Source organism: Bufo gargarizans, chromosome 2 (genome assembly GCF_014858855.1).
Source record: "Bufo gargarizans isolate SCDJY-AF-19 chromosome 2, ASM1485885v1, whole genome shotgun sequence".
NCBI lineage: Eukaryota > Metazoa > Chordata > Amphibia > Anura > Bufonidae > Bufo > Bufo gargarizans.
The window spans coordinates 114,754,746-114,776,846 of NC_058081.1; positions in this window are offsets into that span (position 1 = coordinate 114,754,746).

Consider the following 22,101-nt stretch of genomic DNA (forward strand, 5'->3'; position numbering starts at 1 on the left):
GACCAGTCGAAGATTATATTGCCGAATTTAAGCGGTGGGCTAGGGAGACGGAGTGGAATAATCTCAGTCTCCGTAACCAATTCCGCCTCGGCCTTTCGGAGGCCTTGAAAGATGAAATTGCCCGTGATGAATTACCTTTCACCTTAGATGAGCTAATCCAACGCTCTGTCACGATTGACCGCCGCCTCCGTGAACGGAGAGCAGAAAGGGTCTTCACCCCCACACCAGCCTCAAGAGGAGCCAGACCTCCCCCTAAGGAGGAGCCAATGGAGCTAGGAACCATGCGGGGACCCCTCACGCCGACTGAAAAGGCCAGGAGACGCACGTTGAACCTATGTCTCTACTGTGCCTCCCCTGACCACGTAGTGGACGACTGCCCGGCGGTTAAAAAGAAGACAGGAGGTAGGGAAATGCATATCTGCAAATTGACACATAGTCTCTACCACCGCAATTCTTACATATACATTTCTCTCAGCCTACAGTGGGATACCAAGAGGATCATCGCTAAGGCCATGATAGACACCGGAGCCTGTGGCAACTTTATAGATTCACAGCTGGTTAAGTCCAATAAAATACCCCACACATTGAAGCAAAAACCGGTCTCAATTACTTTTTTAGATGGGTCCACATCCCCTTCAGGCCCAATCTCTCACCACACCCAACCACTGCTGGTGGCCTGTGGAGAGGGTCACATCGAACACCTTATGTTTGATGTCATCTCCTCTCCCATGTTCCCTGTAGTGCTGGGGCTTCCCTGGATCAGACTTCACCAACCTTCTCTTCTCTGGCCTAAAGGGGAGGTACAGTTGGATTCCCACTACTGTACCACCACTTGTTATCCAAACACTGCACTCATGCAGATTGCTCCCACGGGGCTACCTCCCCATCTTGTTGAATTCGAAGACGTTTTCAGCCAATGTGGAGCAGCCACACTCCCCCCACATAGACCCTATGACTGCCCTATTGATCTTATTCCGGGCAGTCCTGTTCCTACGGGCCGTATCTATCCGCTTTCCCAACCTGAATTAGCCCACCTGAAGGGTTACTTAGACGAGAACTTAAAAAAGGGATTCATAAGGCCGTCAACCTCGCCTGCTAGCGCAGGGATGTTCTTTGTAGAAAACAAAGATGGCGGATTAAGGCCAATAATTGACTATAGAGGACTCAACAAAATTACCGTAAAAAACCGCTACCCTCTTCCACTTATCCCCGAACTGATCGAGAGGTTACAAACATCCCGTATTTTCACCAAACTTGACCTCAGAAGCGCATATAACTTGATCAGGATGCGGGAAGGGGATGAGTGGAAGACGGCATTCAGAACCAGATACGGACTGTTCGAGTACATGGTAATGCCTTTCGGGTTGTGCAATGCCCCGGCGACGTTCCAGCATTTCGTTAACGATATTTTTCGAGATCTGCTGGACGTCTGCGTGGTGATCTATTTGGACGACATTCTGGTGTACTCGGACAGTCCTACCGACCACAGGAGGCACCTGAGATGGGTGTTGTCCCGTCTTCGGGTCCACTCCCTTTACGCAAAATTAGAGAAATGCATCTTCGAACAGCCTTCCATTTCCTTCCTGGGATATAACATCACCCCCCAAGGGATTCAGATGGATCAGTCCAAAGTGGAATGCATCCAGGTTTGGCCTGTGCCTCACACACGCAAAGCACTCCAACGATTTTTAGGCTTTTCCAACTATTACCGGAAATTCATAAAAAATTTCTCGGCGATAGTAAAACCCTTGACAAGACTAACCAGTACTAAAAAACCCTATACATGGTCCTCCGAGGCCCAAGAGGCTTTCGAAATACTCAAACAGAGATATACCTCAGCTCCCATACTCCAATTGCCCAACCCCGAATTCCATTTTGTTCTAGAGGTTGATGCTTCCCACCTCGCCATAGGGGCAGTTCTATCACAACAACCATCCTCTTCTGAACCTCTGCACCCAGTTGCATACTACTCCCGGACTCTTAATACTGCTGAAAAGAACTACCCCATTGGGGAAAAAGAGCTGTTAGCTATTAGGGATGCTCTGGGCAACTGGAGACATCTTCTGGAAGGAGCCAAACATCCCATTATGATTTTCACTGACCACCGTAATTTACAGTTCCTCAAGACTTGTAAAACCATGTCGGCAAGGCAAGTACGGTGGAGCCTTTTTTTTGATCGTTTTGACTTTCACATATCCTATAGACCAGGTTCCAAAAATACAAAGGCTGACTCCCTCTCCCGGTTATACGAGGAGAGCGCTGACGCAGAGCCTCCTGCCTTACTGCTCCCGGCAAACCGGTTCGTGGGACTCGCCACGGGATTCAAGGAGCTCTTAAAACATGCTCCCTCTGAAGGGGATCCTCCTGTTCCTCCTGGGTTGACACCAACCGAAGGATTCCTTTTCAAAAACGACAAACTTTACATCCCTCCTAGAATGCAACCTTCTGTCATTCGACTCATGCATGACACACCCCTAGCGGGCCACCCGGGCATCACCAAAAGTTGGAGCTTGTACGCAGAAAATTCTGGTGGCCAAACATGACCAAATCAATCCACGAATATGTCTCCACCTGTGATATCTGTGCCTCTACCAAAACCGATAGAAAGCCTCCCTATGGGTTACTGATGTCATTAGAAACACCCACCAGACCTTGGGAGATTGTCTCTGTCGATTTTATAGTCGACCTCCCTCGCTCAGAGGGTTGCAACACCATCATGGTTACTGTCGACCTACTAACCAAAATGGCTCACTTCTCCCCACTTAAAAAATTACCATCATCAAAAGAAACCGCCCAGACCTTCCTCAGCCAAGTCCTCCGATTACACGGTTTACCCTCCAGGATTATTTCCGACAGGGGCAGTCAATTTGTATCAAAATTTTGGAAGGCACTTTGCACAGCCCTCCAAATTGACCACAGGATGTCGACCGCATATCATCCACAAACTAACGGCCAGACAGAGCGAGTAAATCAGTGTTTAGAACAGTACATTCGATGCTATTGCAGCCATCTCCAAGATGACTGGTTTGATCTACTGCCTCTAGCCGAGTTTGCATACAACAATTCAATGAATTCCTCCACTCAATACTCTCCTTTCTATGCAAACTACGGTTTCCACCCGACCAACCTGCCACCTGATTACTTACCCGGTAACGTTCCTGCAGTTCAGGACTACCTCGAATGTCTAAAAGAAACTTCCCTCGCAATACAAGACAACCTAAAGACCGCGAAAGAGCGACAAAAAAGACATTATGACACTCGACACTCTAGTCCCCCTACATACTGTGTAGGAGACAAGGTGTGGTTGTCTACGAGAAATCTCCGCCTTAACGTGCCCGCTAGGAAACTCTGTCGCCAGTACATCGGCCCATTTCCCATCGAGAAAGTCCTGAATCAAAATGCGGTACGCCTAACTCTTCCTCCCGACTGGAGAATCCATCCCTCCTTCCATGTGACCTAACCGGCTCCCTCTTAGGGCCTCTCCCCCTGCCCCCCCAATTGAGGTCCAGGGTGAGGTTGAGTACAAAGTCGACAAAATACTCGACTCCCGAAAAAGGGGATCATCTATACAGTATCTCATACGATGGAAGGGTTATGCTCCTGCGGATGACTCTTGGGAAGACTCACAGGATGTACATGCTCCTAGGTTGACCCGTTTGTTCCATCGTAGGTATCCTGATCGGCCTACTCCCAGGGGGAACTCCGGAGGTGTTCCCTTGAGGGGGGGATACTGTAATGCCACCGACAGGGCGGCCTCTTGTTTGTCTGCCGCGGTCCTCTGCGTCCCACCGTGGAACGCGGAAGACGCACGAACTCCGGGTTGTGACGCGGCGGCTGCGTTCCACGGTGGAACGCGGAAGTCGTCCGGACCAATCAGCGATCCCTTCTCACTTCCTGGCCCTATTTAAGGGCACTGATGAGGCAGCATGGCGTGCTGTGATTGTTGTCTGAACGCCTGCTGCCTCACGAACCTGTGTATGGGACTATCACCAACCGGACCCTTCTCATCCCCCTGCTGCCATCTGGAAGACGGACCCGCTCAGTCCTGATACTGGAGTCACCTGGGAGTCTCAGCCATCACACAGCTACTGCCAATCGCAAGTACCCTATCGGTGAGAGAGCACCTCTCCTCTGCCTGCATGCAGGCTGATATAACTGTGTATTAGACTTACTGAGTACCCGCTCTTAACCCTGCCGCAGCCACTGCATTCTAGTGTTCCAACTACCAACCCACAGTCTATGAAGCAATAGTACTGTGTTGAATTGTGTTGTTTTTCCTTGGATCACGTGATGGTAGAATCTCAAACTCACCGTTGAGATTGTGAGTGACGCCTGAGATTCATATCTGATTGATCCTATTACTCCGCAGTTGAGATCCACTATTGTAAAAACTGAAGACGTGACACAACCCAAGTTGTTATCAATGCTCAGTTCAGAAGCCTGCATCTCTGATGGTATGGGGTTGTATGGGTGCGTGTGGCATGGGCAGCTTGCATGTCTGGAAAGGCACCATCAATGCAGAAAAATATATTCAGGTTCTAGAACAACATATGCTCCCATCCAGACGTCATCTCTTTCAGGGAAGACCCTGCATTTTTCAACAAGATAATGCCAGACCACATTCTGCATCAATCACAACATCATGGCTGCGTAGGAGAAGGATCCGGGTACTGAAATGGCCAGTCTGCAGTCCAGATCTTTCACCTATAGGGAACATTTGGCGCATCATAAAGAGGAAGGTGCAACAAAGAAGGCCCAAGACGATTGAACAGTTAGAGGCCTGTATTAGACAAGAATGGGAGAGCATTACTATTTCTAAACTTGAGAAACTGGTCTCCTCGGTCCCCAGACGTCTGTTGAGTGTTGTAAGAAGAAGGGGAGATGCCACACAGTGGTAAAATGGCCTTGTCCCAACTTTTTGGGGATTTGTTGACACCATGAAATTCTGATTCAACATATTTTTCCCTTAAAATTGAACATTTTCTCAGTTTAAACTTTTGTTCCGTGATTTATGTTCTATTCTGAATAAAATATTAGAAGTTGGCACCTCCACATCATTGTATTCAGTTTTTATTTACGATTTGTATAGTGTCCCAACTTTTTTGGAATCCGGTTTGTATTTGGATTATTAACTCGTTTTGTCTCTTTGTAATGTCTGATTTTGCCCTCTGATTGTGCAGCGCTGAAGGATACGCTGGTGCTATATAAATAACGATTATAATTATTATTGAACCATATATTGCACATAATAAATGCGAGTGATTTCAATAAACTTTGCAGTTGACTCTTTTTTAACTGTATGTTAGTATTAATTTTTTTTTTCAAATTGTCCCATTATTCAGCCTTTAATGATGTCAATGAAAGTTCATTATTAGCTCATGTTACTGACAATAACGATGATGACGATGGCATAGCATTAATAGAAAAGATTGGTAAGTGGTAGAGCTGACCAGTCATGGTAGAATCAGCAGGACATACTATAAGCTGTATGATGACTTGTGTTTCGGGTCATGATTTGTTTCCATTATAATTGTACACTTTCTTGCAATTTTCATGCAATTTGATTGTTGCCTCCCTGATGCTGTAGATTCTGCGTAGAACGAGCAGTGATCCTTCTGCCGGCAGAGCGGGTTTTGTGAGTAGAGACGTTCAGGGAAAGGACAATGTGACAGCATCCTCTCTCCCTTTGTTGATTTTAGTTTGCCACTTTACAGACATCCAAAAAATGCCATGTATGAACCAATGTAATCTCTGATTATCAGCCTCACATCAGCCAGAGACCCAGTGACAGCTGGCTTTCCTGTGTCTCTTAAAAAAAAGGAAAAAAAAAAAACCCTCTCTCTAGCACACAGCACCATGCTTTGACACGCCGCTGAAGTAATTATCTGCCGAGCGGCTGCACACACCCCGCAGAGCGTGCTGGTGTCTCGTCTGACACATCTGGGCACAGAAAGTAATTGAAACAGCTGCTTCTGCCCATATGGCATAGAAAGGCTGGTGGTGGGACGCTTGCTGCATTGGCCGTACCTACCTAAGGCAAATTAGTCATCATTAATCCCAAGATCTGACCAGAATAAGCACAGCTTCTAATCAAAACATATGCAAAAGAATACCGTACAGGCTGTTAAAGAGTTACAGGTTTTCTCAATTTCGGACTTCACTTAAATGTTTCCAACTTCAATAAAATTAGATGCGCACAGAAATGTAGGATGGAGTAGGTTTGATTACCTGAACCAAGTATAGAGGGAGCCTTTTGAGAAAAAAAGCTAAATGGAAAGAAATTATTAAAAATGCTAATTAATAAAAAAAAAATATCTAAAGAGTAATGCTATGCCTGTTTGTGAAATTTTAAAGGGGTTGTCCGGGTTCAAAATAATTTTTTCAAATATAGTTTACTGACTATTACTAGCCGAGTCAAGATTCCCCCAAAGTTTTTAGGTAATTTTTTACCTGCTGCATGGCTCCTATGGTCCCCCACAGATTGTTGATATGGATGTTTATTTCTGTGATGACTTCCTGTGGGTCCCGGCGCAGCGCGGCATTTCCTATTTTCTACTGTCTTTCAACTCGTCCCTGCACCCGCCCCCCTCATACATATTCTCCTGCCACACATCGTCCACTCCCCCATCGATCCGCCCCCTCATACATATCCTGCCTCCAGCAGCACATATTCCTCCCCATATTTACACCCATAAACTCCTCCTAGCTCTTCATTCTGCCTTGATTCAGTAGAAAGATCCATGCCCGGTGACGTCACCGGACCGGAGTGGCGTGGCTTAATGCGATGTCTGCAAACCTAGTTACCGCCCATCCGTGCGCTCTGCATATTGAGTGACGGTGACGTCACCGGGCTCACTGCGAAGCCGGAAGAAAAGGAGGCTTCACTTGCCTGCAAGGGACCCGGTACATCACTCATTATACAAAAATAGTCACTTCGGACAATAATTTGCAGTATCAAAACGGGGCTTTAGAAATATGTGGTGCAGGTAGGACATGCATGTGTGAGAATTGTATGTCGCTCTGGTACTAATACAACAATGTCCCCAATCCCGGACAACCCCTTTAAGGGTTAGCAGTTCATTACCATTTAAGGGGTTTTCCAAGTTAGGCTACTTTCACACTGGAAATTTGGATTAGGTGTCCGTCTGACGAAACTGAGCCAAACAAATCCGTTCTGACACACAATGTAAGTCAATGGAGACAAATCCGTTTTCTCTGACACAATCTGACACAATAGAAAACGGATCTGTCCTCCTTTGACTTTCAATGGTGTTCAAGACGGATCCGCAATGGTGTTCAAGACGGATCCGTCTTGGCTATGTTAAAGATAATACAAACGGATCCGTTCTGAACGTATGCAGACGGTTGTATTATCTGAACGGATCTGTCTGTGCAGATCCATGACGGATCCGCACCAAGCGCGAGTGTGAAAGTAGCCTTAAGCAAAAATTCGGGTAGCTCCTTTGCATGTGGTGAAATAACAAAAGAATCAATACTGCTGCTTCCACTAAGCGCTGGTCCTCCCCACCACTGATGTCATCTTCCTGGCTGCAGCACTGATGTTCCATGCTCATTAGTCGCTGTGTGGCCTATCATTGGCCTCAGCAGTACACGCAGGGCCGGCTCCAGGTTCATGTGGGCCCTTGGGCGATAAAGCCTCAGTGGGCCCCCCTGTGCTAAGGCCCCTTGCAGATGAGCGTTCCTCCAGCAGCAAGTCCGCATCGCAGCTCCCGGCCTGACCTCCCATCGCTGCAGGGAGTCACATAGCATTATATTGATTTATGATGCTATGTAACCCTTACAGTCCTGGAATGTATTAGATGACACTAACAGCATTATGCCAGTGTTATCCAATACATTCCAGAACTTTAAGGGTTAGATCAATCAATATAATGCTATGTGACCCCCGGCAGCGCTGGGAGGTCAGGCCGGGTGCTGCGATGTGGACTCGCTGCGGGAGGAACGCTAGTCTACAAGGGGCCTAAGGGCTCTTTCATACGAGCGGATGCTGTGCGGGTAATCCGCTGTGTATGAGTGCCAAGCCCCGTCCCGGACAGCAGAGACACGGAGCATTAACATAAATGATAATGCTCTTTGCCTCTCTGTGATCTTTTTACTACAAAATCATGGTGACAACTGTATCTCACTGTGATTTTGTAGTAAAAATGTCACAGAGAGGCACGGAGCATTATCAATCATGTTAATGCTCTGTGTCTCTGCTGTCCGGAGCGGGGCTTGGCTGTCTTTCACACAGCGGATTACCCGCACGGCATCCGTTCGTATGAAAGAGCCCTTAGGCCTCATGCACACGGCCGTTGTGCATCCGTTGCGGTCCACAATGCATGGGCAACGTCCGTGCAGCGACCGGGACGGATCTGGACCCATTCAACTTGAATTGGTCCATTAACCGTCCGCCCCCCGCAAATTTTTGGGGTGCGGAGGCACGGCCAGAAACACCACGGAAGCACTCCATAGTGCTTCCATGGGGTTCTGATCCATGCGTTCGTTCTGCATCTCTGTGATTGGGTCCGCATCTGTGATGCAGAGTGCACATGGGCCGCTGTCCGTGTATTGCGTTGCGGACCGCAATACAGCCATGGGCACACAACGGCCGTGTGCATGAGGCCTAAAACATAAACTCCTATAAGAAAATGATAATTAATAATACACTTTATTGGCAAAAATCCATATGAGGAAAATTTCCTCCTATGAATTTTTGCCAATAAACTGTATAATTGATTTCATGCGTTCTGGTATTTTCTTATAGGAGTTTATATTGTGTTTTAGGCCGAATGCACACGGCCGTGTTCCATGGCCATGAGCGGTCCGTGGTATCCCGGCCTGGCATCCTGCTGAGAGCAGGAGCGCACGCCGTCATTGGTTGCTATGACGCCGTGCGCTTCATGCCGCCGCTGCACTACAGTAATACACTCGTATAGATCATACCAGTGTATTACTGTACAGCAGCGGCGGCATGAAGCGCACGGCGTCATAGCAACCAATGACACCATGCGCTCCTGCTCTCATTTGGCCTAAAACACAATATAAACTCCTATAAGAAAATACCAGAACGCATGAAATCTATTATACAGTTTATTGGCAAAAACTCATGAACTGGTCTTGGTATGTGACTGTTACTAGTTCACCTGAATTCAAAATTTAAAACGAGTCCAGCAGCAGCAGCATTCAGCTTCAGGTTTCCTCTGGGCTGGCCTGCCTGGGCGCCAGGTGTCCTCTGGGCTCGGCTATGCTTCCTGTCTTCTGAATCTTCTGTAGCTGCGCCGAGACGAGTCCCTGCTGCTGGCTGAGGGCGGGCTTACAGTGAGTCAGGCTCAGATCTAGTACTCGCGCCGCACGGCACACAGACGATCATGTGAGAGAGGGGCCGGGCGGCAGGCGCTGCGCAGCATGAATGAAGTTGTATGTTTAAGTTTTAAAGGGGCCGCCGCCGTGCCGTGGAAATGAGTGGGCCCCCAAACTTACAGTGGGCCCCGGCACTTGCCCGGGTATGCCGGGTTCTGACGCCGGCCCTGAGTACACGGGATGTCACCACTGAGACCAGTGATCGGCTGGTGCAAATAAATAAAAGAATATTTAAAGAGTAATGCTGTGCCTCTTTATAAAATTTAAGGTTAGCAATTAATTACCATTTCAAGGGGTTCTCCAAGTTAAACTAAAACTTGGGCAGCCCCTGTACATGTGGTAAAATAACATAATCAATACTTTACCCATTTTCTCTGTACCACTTCCAGTGCTAAGCTCTGGTCCTCTTCACCACTGATGTCATTATCCTGGCTGCAGCACTGATGCTTAATACTTATTGGTCGACGTGCAGCCAATCACTGGCCTCATCAGTACATGGGATGTCACCACTGAGACCAGTGATTGGCTGCAGCAGTGACCTGTGTGCACAGAATGTCACCGCTGCAAGGAAAATAAAGGCCAGTGGAGATGACTTGAGCACGACACTGGAAGAAGCAAAGGAGAAAATGGGTAAGTATTGATTGTTTTGTTTTTTTACAACATGTACAGTGACTGTCCTAATTTAACTTGGAAAAACCCTTTAAACTTTGACGCACAGCTATTGTACACATGATATTCACAGTTAATTTCTGCATACTTCTAATATACTTAGAAGTTTGATACCTGCATTTTAGAGGACAAGTTGTACTTTTTTTTTGTCATATAAAGTACATTTGTATGCTATTTTTACATTCAAAATGTGTTGAGAAAAGTTTGGTTTGAGGATGTTGGACCCCCACCGTTTAGATAATGATGACCTATGCTGAGGATAGGTCATCAGTATAAGAATCTCAGAAAACCCCATGAAATTATTATAATATTCCACTAGTCACATGATATCAGCGTTCTTCTACTTTTACCCTATGCCATTTCTGACTTGTTTTTAGCAGAGAATGATCACTCATGGGACATTTTAAGCCTCCCCAGAAACATCCTTTTTGGGCCATATTAGCATAGCCACCACAGGACATAGTAACATAATAACATAGTACATAAGGCCGAAAAAAGACATTTGTCCATCCAGTTCGGCCTGTTATCCTGCAAGTTGATCCAGAGGAAGGCAAAAAAAACCCTGTGAGGTAGAAGCCAATTTTCCTCACTTTAGGGGAATAAAAATTCCTTCCCGACTCCAATCAGGCAATGAGAATAACTCCCTGGATCAACGATCTCTCTCTAGTAGCTATAGCCTGTAATATTATTACACTCCAGAAATACATCCAGGCCCCTCTTGAATTCCTTTATTGTACTCACCATCACCACCTCCTCAGGCAGAGAGTTCCATAGTCTCACTGCTCTTACCGTAAAGAATCCTCTTCTATGTTTGTGTACAAACCTTCTTTCCTCCAGAGGCAGAGGATGTCCCCTCGTCACAGTCACAATCCTGAAAATGAATAGATGATGGGATAGATCTCTGTGCTGACCCATGATATATTTATACATATTAATTAGATCTCCTCTCAGTCGTCTTTTTTCTAAAGTGAATAACCCTAATTTTGATAATCTTTCAGGGTACTGTAGTTGCCCCATTCCAGTTAATACTTTAGTTGCCCTCCTCTGGACCCTCTCCAGCTCTGCTATGTCTGCTTTGTTCACTGGAGCCCAGAACTGTACACAGTACTCCATGTGGATGGTATGTAATTCTGTTTCTTTGCACCTTTATATTGTAGATACTGTTGGGTCCTTAAATATCTGAAATTAAGGTCTGTTTATTACATTACGTAATTCTCTTAGAATACGGGGGTATATGCCATCTGGACCTGGTGACTTATCTGTTTTAAATCTATTCTTCCTGGGTCTGACAGGCCACTTTTAATGGGGAGTTTATTTTGACACTCTGCATTTCATCTGGCATCTGTTCATTTTCCTCAGTGAATACAGTGTAGAAAAAATATTTAATAGCTTTACTTTCTCCTCATTTATCTCTACAACTCCATCCTCATCACTCTTTAACCACCTCCCGTCCGCCCATTGACTATAAACATCTGGGAAGTGGATCTCTATCTCTGAATGGACGTTTCTGAATGTCCATTCAGAGATCGCAGCTGCGCGCTAATCGTGCAGCCGCAAAACGGGTTGCCCGCTGTCAGTGACAGCAGGGAAACCCAAAGAGAAGGCAGGGACAGTTTCCAGGTGTCCCTGCCTTTTAGATCGCTATATACACAGCGCTCACCGAGCTATGCGCTTCCTGTTCCGGCCCGGTGGTCATGTGATCGCCGGGAGAGGGCAGGAGCTGTCGGGTCTTGTACAGACCTCGATCAGCCCTGCACTGAGGCTATACAGCGCAATATACCGCTGTACAGCCTTTCTGGGGGGTGTATTTCCCCTGTAACTGGCGCTACTATGCCAGTGGAAAAAAAATTAAAAAAGTGAAGTTAAATGTCCCCCAGAGGTCTTGTATGACATTATGGGGGACACAAAGTGTAAAAAAAATAAAAATAAAATAAAGTGTTAAAATAAGTAAGGAATTATTTAAATTGAAAACAAAAATAAAAAATAGACATATTTGGTATTGCCGCGTCCGTGATGGTCGGTTCTATAAATATATCACATAATTCACCCAGTCCGATAAACACCATAAAAAAAAAAAATGTAAAAAAAAGCAATTTTTGTCACCTTACATAACAAAAAGTGCAACACCAAGTGATCAAAAAGACGTATGTCCCACAAAATGGTACCAATAAAACCGTCACCTCCTCCCGCAGAAAATGAGCCCCTACATAAGAAAAAATAAAAATAAAAAAATATAGCTCTCAGAACATGGACACATTAAAACATATTTTTTTTGTTTCAAAAATGCTAAATATTGTGTTAAAGTGAAATAAAATGGAAAAAGACATTTTTGTCACCTTACATTACAAAAAGTGCAACACAATGTGATCAAAAAAGCGTATGTCCCACAAAATGGTGCCAATAAAACCGTCACCTCATCTCGCACAAAATGAACCCCTACATAAGAAAAATCGCTCAAAAAATATAAAAACTATAGCTCTTAGAACATGGACACATTAAAACATATTTTTTTTGTTTCAAAAATGCTATTATTGTGTTAAAGTCAAATAAATAAATAAAAAGTATACATATTAGGTGTCGCCGCATCCATAACAACCAGCTCTATAAAAATATCACATGACTTAACCCCTCGGGTGAACACCGTAAAAAATAAAAAAAAACTGTGCCCAAATTTTTTTGGGCACCTAACATCACATAAAGTGCAACACCTAGCGATCAAAAAGGCGTATGCCCCCAAAAATAGTACCCATGAAACTGTCACCTTATCCTGCAATAAATGACATCCTAACTAAAACAATCGGTCAAAAAATAAAAAAGCTATGGCTCTCAGACGATGGAGACACTAAAACATAATTTTTTTGGTTTAAAAAATGCTATTATTATGTAAAACTTAAATAAATAAGAAAAAGTATACATATTAGGTATCGCCACGTTCGCAATGATCTGCTCTATAAAAATGTCACATGACTTAACCCCTCAGATGAACACTGTAAAAATAAATAAATAAAAACTGTGCTAAGACAACCAATTTTTTTGTCACCTTGCTCCATAAAGTGTTATAATGAATAATCAAAAAATCATATGTACCCAAAAATGGTACCAATAAAAACATCAACTCTTCCTGCAAAAAAGGATCCCCTGTACAAGACGATCGGCAGAAAAAATAAATAAAAATGGAGACACAAAAACATAATTTTTTTTTCAAAAATGCTTTATTATGTAAAACTGAAACAAACAAAGAATGTAGACATATTTGATATCATTGCGTCCAGAACAACCTGCTCTATAAAAATAGCACTTTATCTACCCTGTCAGATGAAAGTTGTAAAAAACTGCCATTTTTTGGTTACCTTGCCCCACAAATAGTACCAATAAAACTGGCACCTTATCCCCAAGTTTCCAAAATGGGGTCACTTTTTGGGAGTTTCTACTGTAAGGGTGCATCAGGGGGGCTTCAAATGGGACATGGCATCTAAAAACCAGTTCAGCAAAATCTGCCTTCCAAAAACCATATGGCGCTCCTTTTCTACTGCGCCCTGCCGTGTGCCCTAACATCAGTTTACGACCACATGTGGGGTGTTTATGTAAACCTCAGAATCAGGGTAAAAAATATTGTGTTTTGTTTGGCTGTTAACCCTCGATGAGTTAAAGAAAAAATTGATTAAAATGGAAAATCTGCCAAAAAAGTGAAATTAAAAAATTTGATCTCCATTTTCCTTTAATTCTTGTGGAACACCTAAAGGGTTAAGAAAGTTTGTAAAATCAGTTTTAAGTAACTTGAGGGGTGTCGTTTATACAATGGGGTCATTTATGGGGGATCCACTATTTAAGCCCCACAAAAAGACATATGGGGAATATTAGATAATAAATATTTTATAAGGTATCACTTTATGTTTTAAAAGTAGAGAAATAGAAATTTTGAAAATTGCAATTTTTTTTAAATGTTTGGTAAATTTGGGATTTTTTCATAAATAAAGGTGAAATATATTGACTCAAATTTATCATGAAGTACAATGTGTCACGAGAAAACAATCTCAGAATTATTTGGATAAGTAAAAGCGTTCCAAATCTATTACCACATAAAGTCAGATTTTCAAAATTCCTGGTCAGGAAGGGGGCAAATGGCCCGGATGTGAAGTGGTTAAGGGGCCAACACTTTCAGGTTTAAACTTTTAGACATGTATATATGTCACGAGGGTGTCACGACCTATCGCTGACCCTGTTGTGCCTGGGGTGAGAAGGTCGCAGCGGGTGGCTACTCACTCGGTTCCTCATGAGATAGTTTCAAGACCTAGTGGTGGGAATGGATTCCGGTCCAGGTTTTCCTGCTTAGGTTTGCGATCCTTTTTGTCCCATTTAGAAATCTGTAGCCTTTCCTTTCAACTGTTCTCTGTCAGCCACTTCCAGCTACTATATATTCTCCCTTTCAGGTTCCCTTGTTGCCAGATATAGACCTTCTTTCCAGATCTTCTATTCTGACCTCTGGTGGAGTTGGAGTTGCTGTGGAAGTGTTGGAACTGGTGCTGTCAGATCTCCAGTTCTCTCCTGTTTGCTGTCTCCCTTTGGGAATTGTTTGTGGTGTTTGTGTTGTTTGTCCTTTCCTTGTTGTTCCTCTAGGTGTCAGTGGTGAGGACTAGTGCTCCCACCGCCCTACTCACTACCTAGGGCTTATTTCAGGGTAAGCCGGGGACAAGGTATGTGATCGGCGTATGGGTTAGCAGCCCCTCTAGGGACGTCAGGGCAGCCAGGTGCCAATGCTAGGTGAATTAGGGGTCACCACTCCCTCTCCCTAGGGGTCGGGTACTACCCTTTCCTCCCCTCTGCGTGGCACGTCTGTTATCTGCCTAATCAGACATGACAATATATTTGAAGAACATTTTAGGGTTAGTTTTACTCTCTTTGGCAATTCATCTCTCTGCCTTCCTTTTTCAGCAATTTAAACACTTTCTTTTTGTCATTCATTTGAATTTTATATTCATCATTTATATTTTCATCATTTGTGCTGACTGCTACTGAAGGACAATATTTTCTTATTTAATATGGAGTTTAAAATAATGCCCTTTTTCTTATGGAAGTATCCATTTAAATCTGTAGGTCCTGCCCCTTCCCACCTAAGCCCCACACACTATTTTATTTTATTTTTTTCTTGTGGCTAGCGTGGGGAGCTTGTTGAAAAATTAGCACTTTTTTGGCACCAGGGCGGCTTTATATATATTTCCCCTTTATCTATTCTAATATAAATCAGGAAGTAATACTCCATTAAAAAAAATTACAACACTGATCTTCATCATATAAAATAGTCACATGAAGAATGTTGTAGATAAACGTTTATCAGGTTTGTAATGCATTGCATGGCGTATACCTTATGCCAAGCATGCAAGTAGATTTTTTGTTACTGTTTCTAATTAATATAACTGGTTTAATCATATTGTATCAATGTCAATGTGACTGCTTAAGGAGCATTTATACTGCCCTAATGAACATACAATTGTCGGGAAGGAAGCAGGTAGATTATCAGGAACGAATGTTCATACTAACGCTCTTTCCCCATAATTTGCCCGCCAATTGGACAGTCTAAATGAGGCATTAGGATGCATTTAACCCTTAGTGTTCTCCTATGATATCACATGGGGGTGACAGAATACCATGAAGAACGCCCCTTTTCAGTGGAGGGTGTACAAATCAGCTGCAGCCTAAAAAACTGGGAGAGATAAAAATCCAGACTGAGGAAAATTATTTAACAAGATTAGGAAAGGTTTGTTCATTTTGAAAAACAGGGATAATTGTGTTACAATAAAGAAGGCTTCCTGCAATTTGTGGCAGCTGGGGAAGTTCTTTTATCTTCAAAGACCATAATGAGAACTTTGAATAGGTTTGCTTTTATCCTAGAGGAAAGAATTTGATAACTAGTTTTTGTACCTTATAAACTAATGGGTTAGTAGGTCTTCCTCACTCTTGGGAGATGCATAGTGGATGTTGTGTGTTGGAATAGATAGCCTTGTCTGTGTGGTGAAGACACTGCGGTTATGGAAGCCCCCAAGGGACAGTTATAATGATCAGGACAGAAAAGTGAAGTCTGTCCTGGAGCTGGAAAGTGCATCGTTTAATGAAAATGTTGTATGTTATTAATAGATTTATGGTAGCAACAAGCCTCGGAGGTGGCCTGGAGTATTCAGTAAAGTGTTTCTACTCTGCGTAGACTTTTTGTTTTTTTATTTATTCTCATATCCCTAGAAAAGAGCAGTTACAGTAACCTCAAGGAAGACATACAATCAAGAGGAAGCCCTGGGCATGGAAAGGTCTGTGTTGTTCTTTAGAGCGGGCATTTGTAGTTCACCAATCAAGGTCACAGACATGATTAGGCTTTCAGCTTAACATGCAGTCATTGCAACTAAAAGTTACATTGTCTGAAACGGTTTCGTTTTTCTCCAGGTAGATGTTATGGCAGTACATCTTACAAGAGGCAGAGATCTTTTATTTATACGTAGCCCGGCAGGCGAAGATCTGCTGTAAATAACATGGGATGAAACAGAAAAATGATACATCTTTTCTATCAAGTCCATCATCCCCTCCTTAATTACCGTTATCCAAAGCCTACGCATCTTAAAAACAGAGTCAAAGTAGCTAGAAAAGTATTATGTGCCACTAATAAATTCTGAAAGGCATGATAAGTTCTTCATTATATTATTTTCTGTTTACTCGTTGCAGAGAATGCTTTTTTCACATAAAAGAGGATCTGTCACATCCTCACATTGCCGAAACTAGCTGCATACTTTTACAGAAGGCCCTTTACTTATTCTCCTGTTTTGTTTTGTTTTTCTTTTAAAGGCCCCCATTCAAATTTGGCTAGTTTCACACTTGTGGTAGGGAAAATCAGCATGCTGCTACTACCTTCCCCCCACAGTGACCTCCACAGCCCCCCACCCCTTAACACTGACCCCCTCCCACAGTGCCGCGTCTCCTTAAAATGGGACGTCCACAGCAACCCACCCCCTTACCTTCGACCTTCATAGCAGCCTGCCCCTTTAACAGTAAGTTACACAGCACCCCGCCCCCTTAACAGTGACCTCCAAAGGGGCACGCCCTCTTAACAGCTACCTCTACAGCACCTGCTCCCTAACACTGATCATAGGTTACAGTCCTCTTAATTGTGACCTCCACCATTCCCGCCCCCCTTAACAGAGACCTCCACAGCGACTGCCCTTTTAACAGTGACCTCACAGTACCACGCTCCCTTAACAGTGACCTCACAGTACCCCGCTCCCTTAACAGTGACCTCTCAGTACCACGCTGCCTTAACAGTGACCTCACAGTACCCTGCTGCCTTAACAGTGACCTCCACAGTCCCTTCCTCCCTTATCAGAGACCTCCACAGTGCCCGCACCTTTAACATTGAACTCCACAGCAGCCCGCCCCCTTAACAGTAACATCCACAGCACCCTCCCCTTTAACAGTGACTTCCACAGTGGGCGCCCCTTTATTAGTGACCTCCACAGTACCCAGTCTCCTTAAAAGTGACTTCCACAACACCCCGCCTCCTTAACAGTGACCTCTACAGCAGCCAGCCCCTAGGGTGGCCAGAGGTCCGGTTTTAGGCAGGACAGTCCAGCTTTCAGACTCCCTGTCCTTCGTTCAGCGCAGGGCCTGGACAGACACAGGGATATCCTTTTGAAAAGCTTCACTCTCAGACAGCAGCACTGTGTTGTCTGAACGTGAACTGCAGGGAGAAAGTTACCCCGCTGCCCCTTTAAAAGTGGCCTCCAGAGTCCCTTCCTCCCTTAACAGTGACCTCCACACATCCTGCCCCTTTAACATTGAACTTCACAGCGGCCTGCCCCCTTAACAGTAACATCCACAGCACCCTCCCTTTTAACTAGAGCGTGCCAAATTTTGTGGTTGTAAATGCGACGGCGCGGATTCCTTTAGCGGACATAAATACACACACACACATACATACACACACTCAGCTTTATATATTAGATTACCGTCCTTCTTGTCAAAGGGGATTCACCTCTTACTGGTAATACACAGTTGTTAATGTGTGCGCATATTCTAAGAGAGATAACCGGAGGAACAGCTCAATGCAGAGTTTTAAGAAAAGATACTCCTGAAATGCTATACTTTGGGAAATATAAGAATTTACTAAATTACACATTGCCAGAGCTGACAGGTCCTCTTTATAGAGTCTTTTTCTGTGAATCTTAGTAAAAAAAATCAAAATACAATTGAAATCAACATACTGTAGTTGTGCAACCAAACAAGAAAAAGTCCACCTAGCGAGGCGCCTTTTGATAAATCCTCTGATATTATACACTTGTCGGAGGTCAGCGTTCTTCATGCATTATTATAGTTATTACTCAGATAGATCCCTTTTCCTGGTTTCATATTTACTGGCTAGGAAGCCGGAATGTGATTCTAGTAATAGAACAATGCACGGCGGTCAGAAGCATAGACACATTGTAAGAAGTAGCTAAGGATTCACAAAGGCAGCGGTGACTTTTACTGCTTCCTTGCGCCATCTCGGTCATTAATTTCCTAGTGAGGGATGAGATGGTCACTTTGTACAGTTCTGCTCCATTCATTATGAAGGATGAGAAGCTGTTATAAATGTGTTCATGTGATGTATGCTTAGGTCATTGACTAGAGATACAATGAAGCCATAACTCAATCCCTGTGTCACCTGATGACTTAACTTTTGGATATTTTTTTCCTGGTGACATTTATAAAGTTATAAATGTGGCTGTCTACACTTAACCCTTTGTTGATGCTTTAGGACTATCCTACTGTAGGATACCTTTTGGAATCAAAATGCTATGGCTTGTTATTTGCTGGATTACAATTGACACTAAACTGCCTAACTGCAAATGATGCATTTGATACCATTTATGTAAGTAATTGCCTGGTATATTAATTAAAAAAAATGCTTTCTTATGATGCTTTCATCAGAGTAAGATATTTCCATTGGAGTGGCCTCTGAAAGTAACACATAGCATCACATAGCGGCCTCCCCCTCTATCCGGGGTGTAGCTATAGGGGGTGCAGAGGTAGCAGTCGCTACCGGGCCCAGGAGCCTGAAGGGGCCCAAAGACCCTTGTGCCACATAAGACACTGGCATTATAGAAAGCGCATACTGGTCAATTTACACCTCTGGCTGGAGGGAAGGGGTTAGGTTAAGAATTTGGCATGAGGGGGTGCCCTTTCAATGTTTGCCTCAGGCAGCAGGAAGGATATGTGCTCTCCTGCCCTTTGCCAACAAGCACTGAGGGACAGGGGCCCAAGCTGAACTCTTGCACTAGGGCCCATGAGCCTTGAGCTACGCCCCTGCCCTCTATGATAACCCTATGCCCTAGTAGCATATAGACAGACGTTCTATTCATAAAGCAACCCTTTTATACCCTTGTAAACTAAAAAACACCAGTAAATATAGATTATTGTGTTCTCTTCAGCGCTATTTCACCCATTAAATATGACAGATGGCTATGGTGAATGATTAAAGGAATATGAATATTGTTTGTGTACATTGTTATGGGTGCGCTGCATGCTTGCCAAAACACTTTTACATGTGAGGATGTTCATCTATCTAGTAGGCATAGCAGTTTATAATACTATAACCAATGAAAGGTCTTCTTTAAGGCACATTCCCTAAGGGGAATCTAGCTTACTAGTCCCTGCCTGGTGCTTTGTTCTGATTGTCTGCCCATGTACCAACCTTTCCCCATTTGTTGACTCTGACCCTCCTCTGCCTGAGCTTACTGCTGACTCTTTGCTGCCTGTCTACCTTCTCCTTCACCTAGGACTAGTTTCACATATTCTCATGTACTCTGTTTGCCCTGACCTCAGGCTGTTACATACCTGACTACGGGTCTTTCCTGACCACTTGGTTGTTCATATCAGTGTCTCTGACCCCCATGGGTCAGCTAACAAGCACACAAGACTTTTCCAAGTGGTAGCAGCCTGGTGAGTCCTCTGCAGCAAAGGCCAAATCCCTGTATAAGGGTTAAAGGGTGAAAATCGGGGGACTGCCTGAATAATGCCCTCATGATTAGCCTAAAGTCAAACACAGTGGTTCCATATCCACTGTCCTTAAGACACATTATATAATAATCAGCAATCTCCAAAACCTGTTTTAAGAGATGAGCAAATCTGGAATTATTGTTATGGGTCTATAAGATATTATTTAAGATATATATACTGTATATACTACAATCTGACTTGGACACTCTGAGTGTTTGGGCATCGACTTGGCAAATGAGATTCAATGTGCTTAAATGTAAAGTTATGTATCTGTCCTAGGGTGAGTAATACTGGGAGAGTCATTTGTAGAGAAGGGTTTGGGTGTACTTGTAGATATTGGTCTGATCGGACAGAAATTGGTCAGATTATCTGTTGGTGTAATACAGCCCTTAGTTATGAGGAAATAATTAAATATATTGAGTCTTGAAAAGAGACATCTAAGTGGGGAAATGATTAACCTATACAAATATATAAATGGGGCACACAAAAATAAGGTGAAAAGCTGTTCCGTGTACAATCCCCTCAAAAGACAAGAGGGCACTTCCTCCGTCTGGAAAGGAAACTGTTCAGTCTCCAGAGGCGTCACGTCAAGGCTTCTTTACTGTAATATAAGAAATAACAGGAACAGTAGACCGTTTTAAAATCAATGTGTAGAAATCTGGGTCTCTCTCCCCTTTTCATATCCCCACCCATCCCTTGGTTGAACTTGATGGACTAGTTTTTACATAACATTATGTCTTGTTTTAACCTGATTAACTATGTAACTATGTATACATATGAATTGAAACGTGAAAAGGGTAGCCTAGAAGGATCATGTAGTCCAAGGATCAGCAACCTCCTGCACTCCAGCTGTTGTGAAATTACAACTCCCAGCAGACACACTTGCTTAGCTAAATGGAGCATCCTGGAAATCGTGGTTACACACCAGCTAGAATATTAGAGGTTGAACCCCTCATGTAATCTTTTTTTGCTATCAGTCTTGTATGTTTCTATTCACATTGTCTTTGTAATGTATACTAGAAGTATCCATCAGAAGATTTAAAATAAAAAAAAATACTTGATGCCTCTGTATGCAATAAAATTCTATTTCATATAGTTAAAAAAGGTATACTGACTTATACCGGCCTGAAAGAATATAAAAGGACACCTTTTGGCATCCGTCAGGGAATAGGGCACCATAGATACTGTATTTTTTGCTTTATAAGACTCACCTGATGATAAAACGCACCTAGGTTTTTGAGGAGGAAAATAAGAAAAAAAATATTTTGAACCAAAAGGTGTGCTTTTGGTGGGTTTTGAACTAATGGTGGTCTGTGGGTGACACTATTATGGGGGAATCTGTGGATGACACTGTTATGGGGGATCTGTGGATGACACTGTTATGGGGGATCTGTGGATGACACTGTTATGGGGATCTGTGCATGACACTGTTATGGGGATCTGTGGGTGACACACTGTTATGGGGGATCTGTGGATGACACTGTTATGGGGATCTGTGGATGACACACTGTCATGGGGGCATCTGTGGATGACTCACAGTTATGGGGGCATCTGTGGATGACACACTGTCATGAGGGCATCTGTAGATGATGCACTGTTATGGGGATATCTGTGGCTGACACTGTTACGGCGGATCTGTGGATGACAATGTTATGGGGGGATCTGTGCATGATACATATATAGCATCTTATGCTATATATGTGTCATCCACAGATCCCCCCATAACAGTGTCCCTGTGTAAACAGTGACCCCCAATACACCTGGCTCCACTCACAGCAGTCTTCATATCTAAACTGTAGTCATGTAATCCTTAAACTCTTGGTTAGCTTTGTTAAAGTAGGTCAATCCTCTGTAGTAGTACTCACTATCAAACTACCGTAGCAGGCCGGCCGGCAGGGTAACGTCACTCACTCTGTCATGCGCCTGCCCCTCCCACTTTATTAACCCCTTCACGACCTCAATCCGTATATATACGTGATAGTTGCACATACCCCGTGCAGCTACCACGTGTATGGACGTCATGGCAGCTCTTTAATCCAAGCGCTGCAAAGCGCT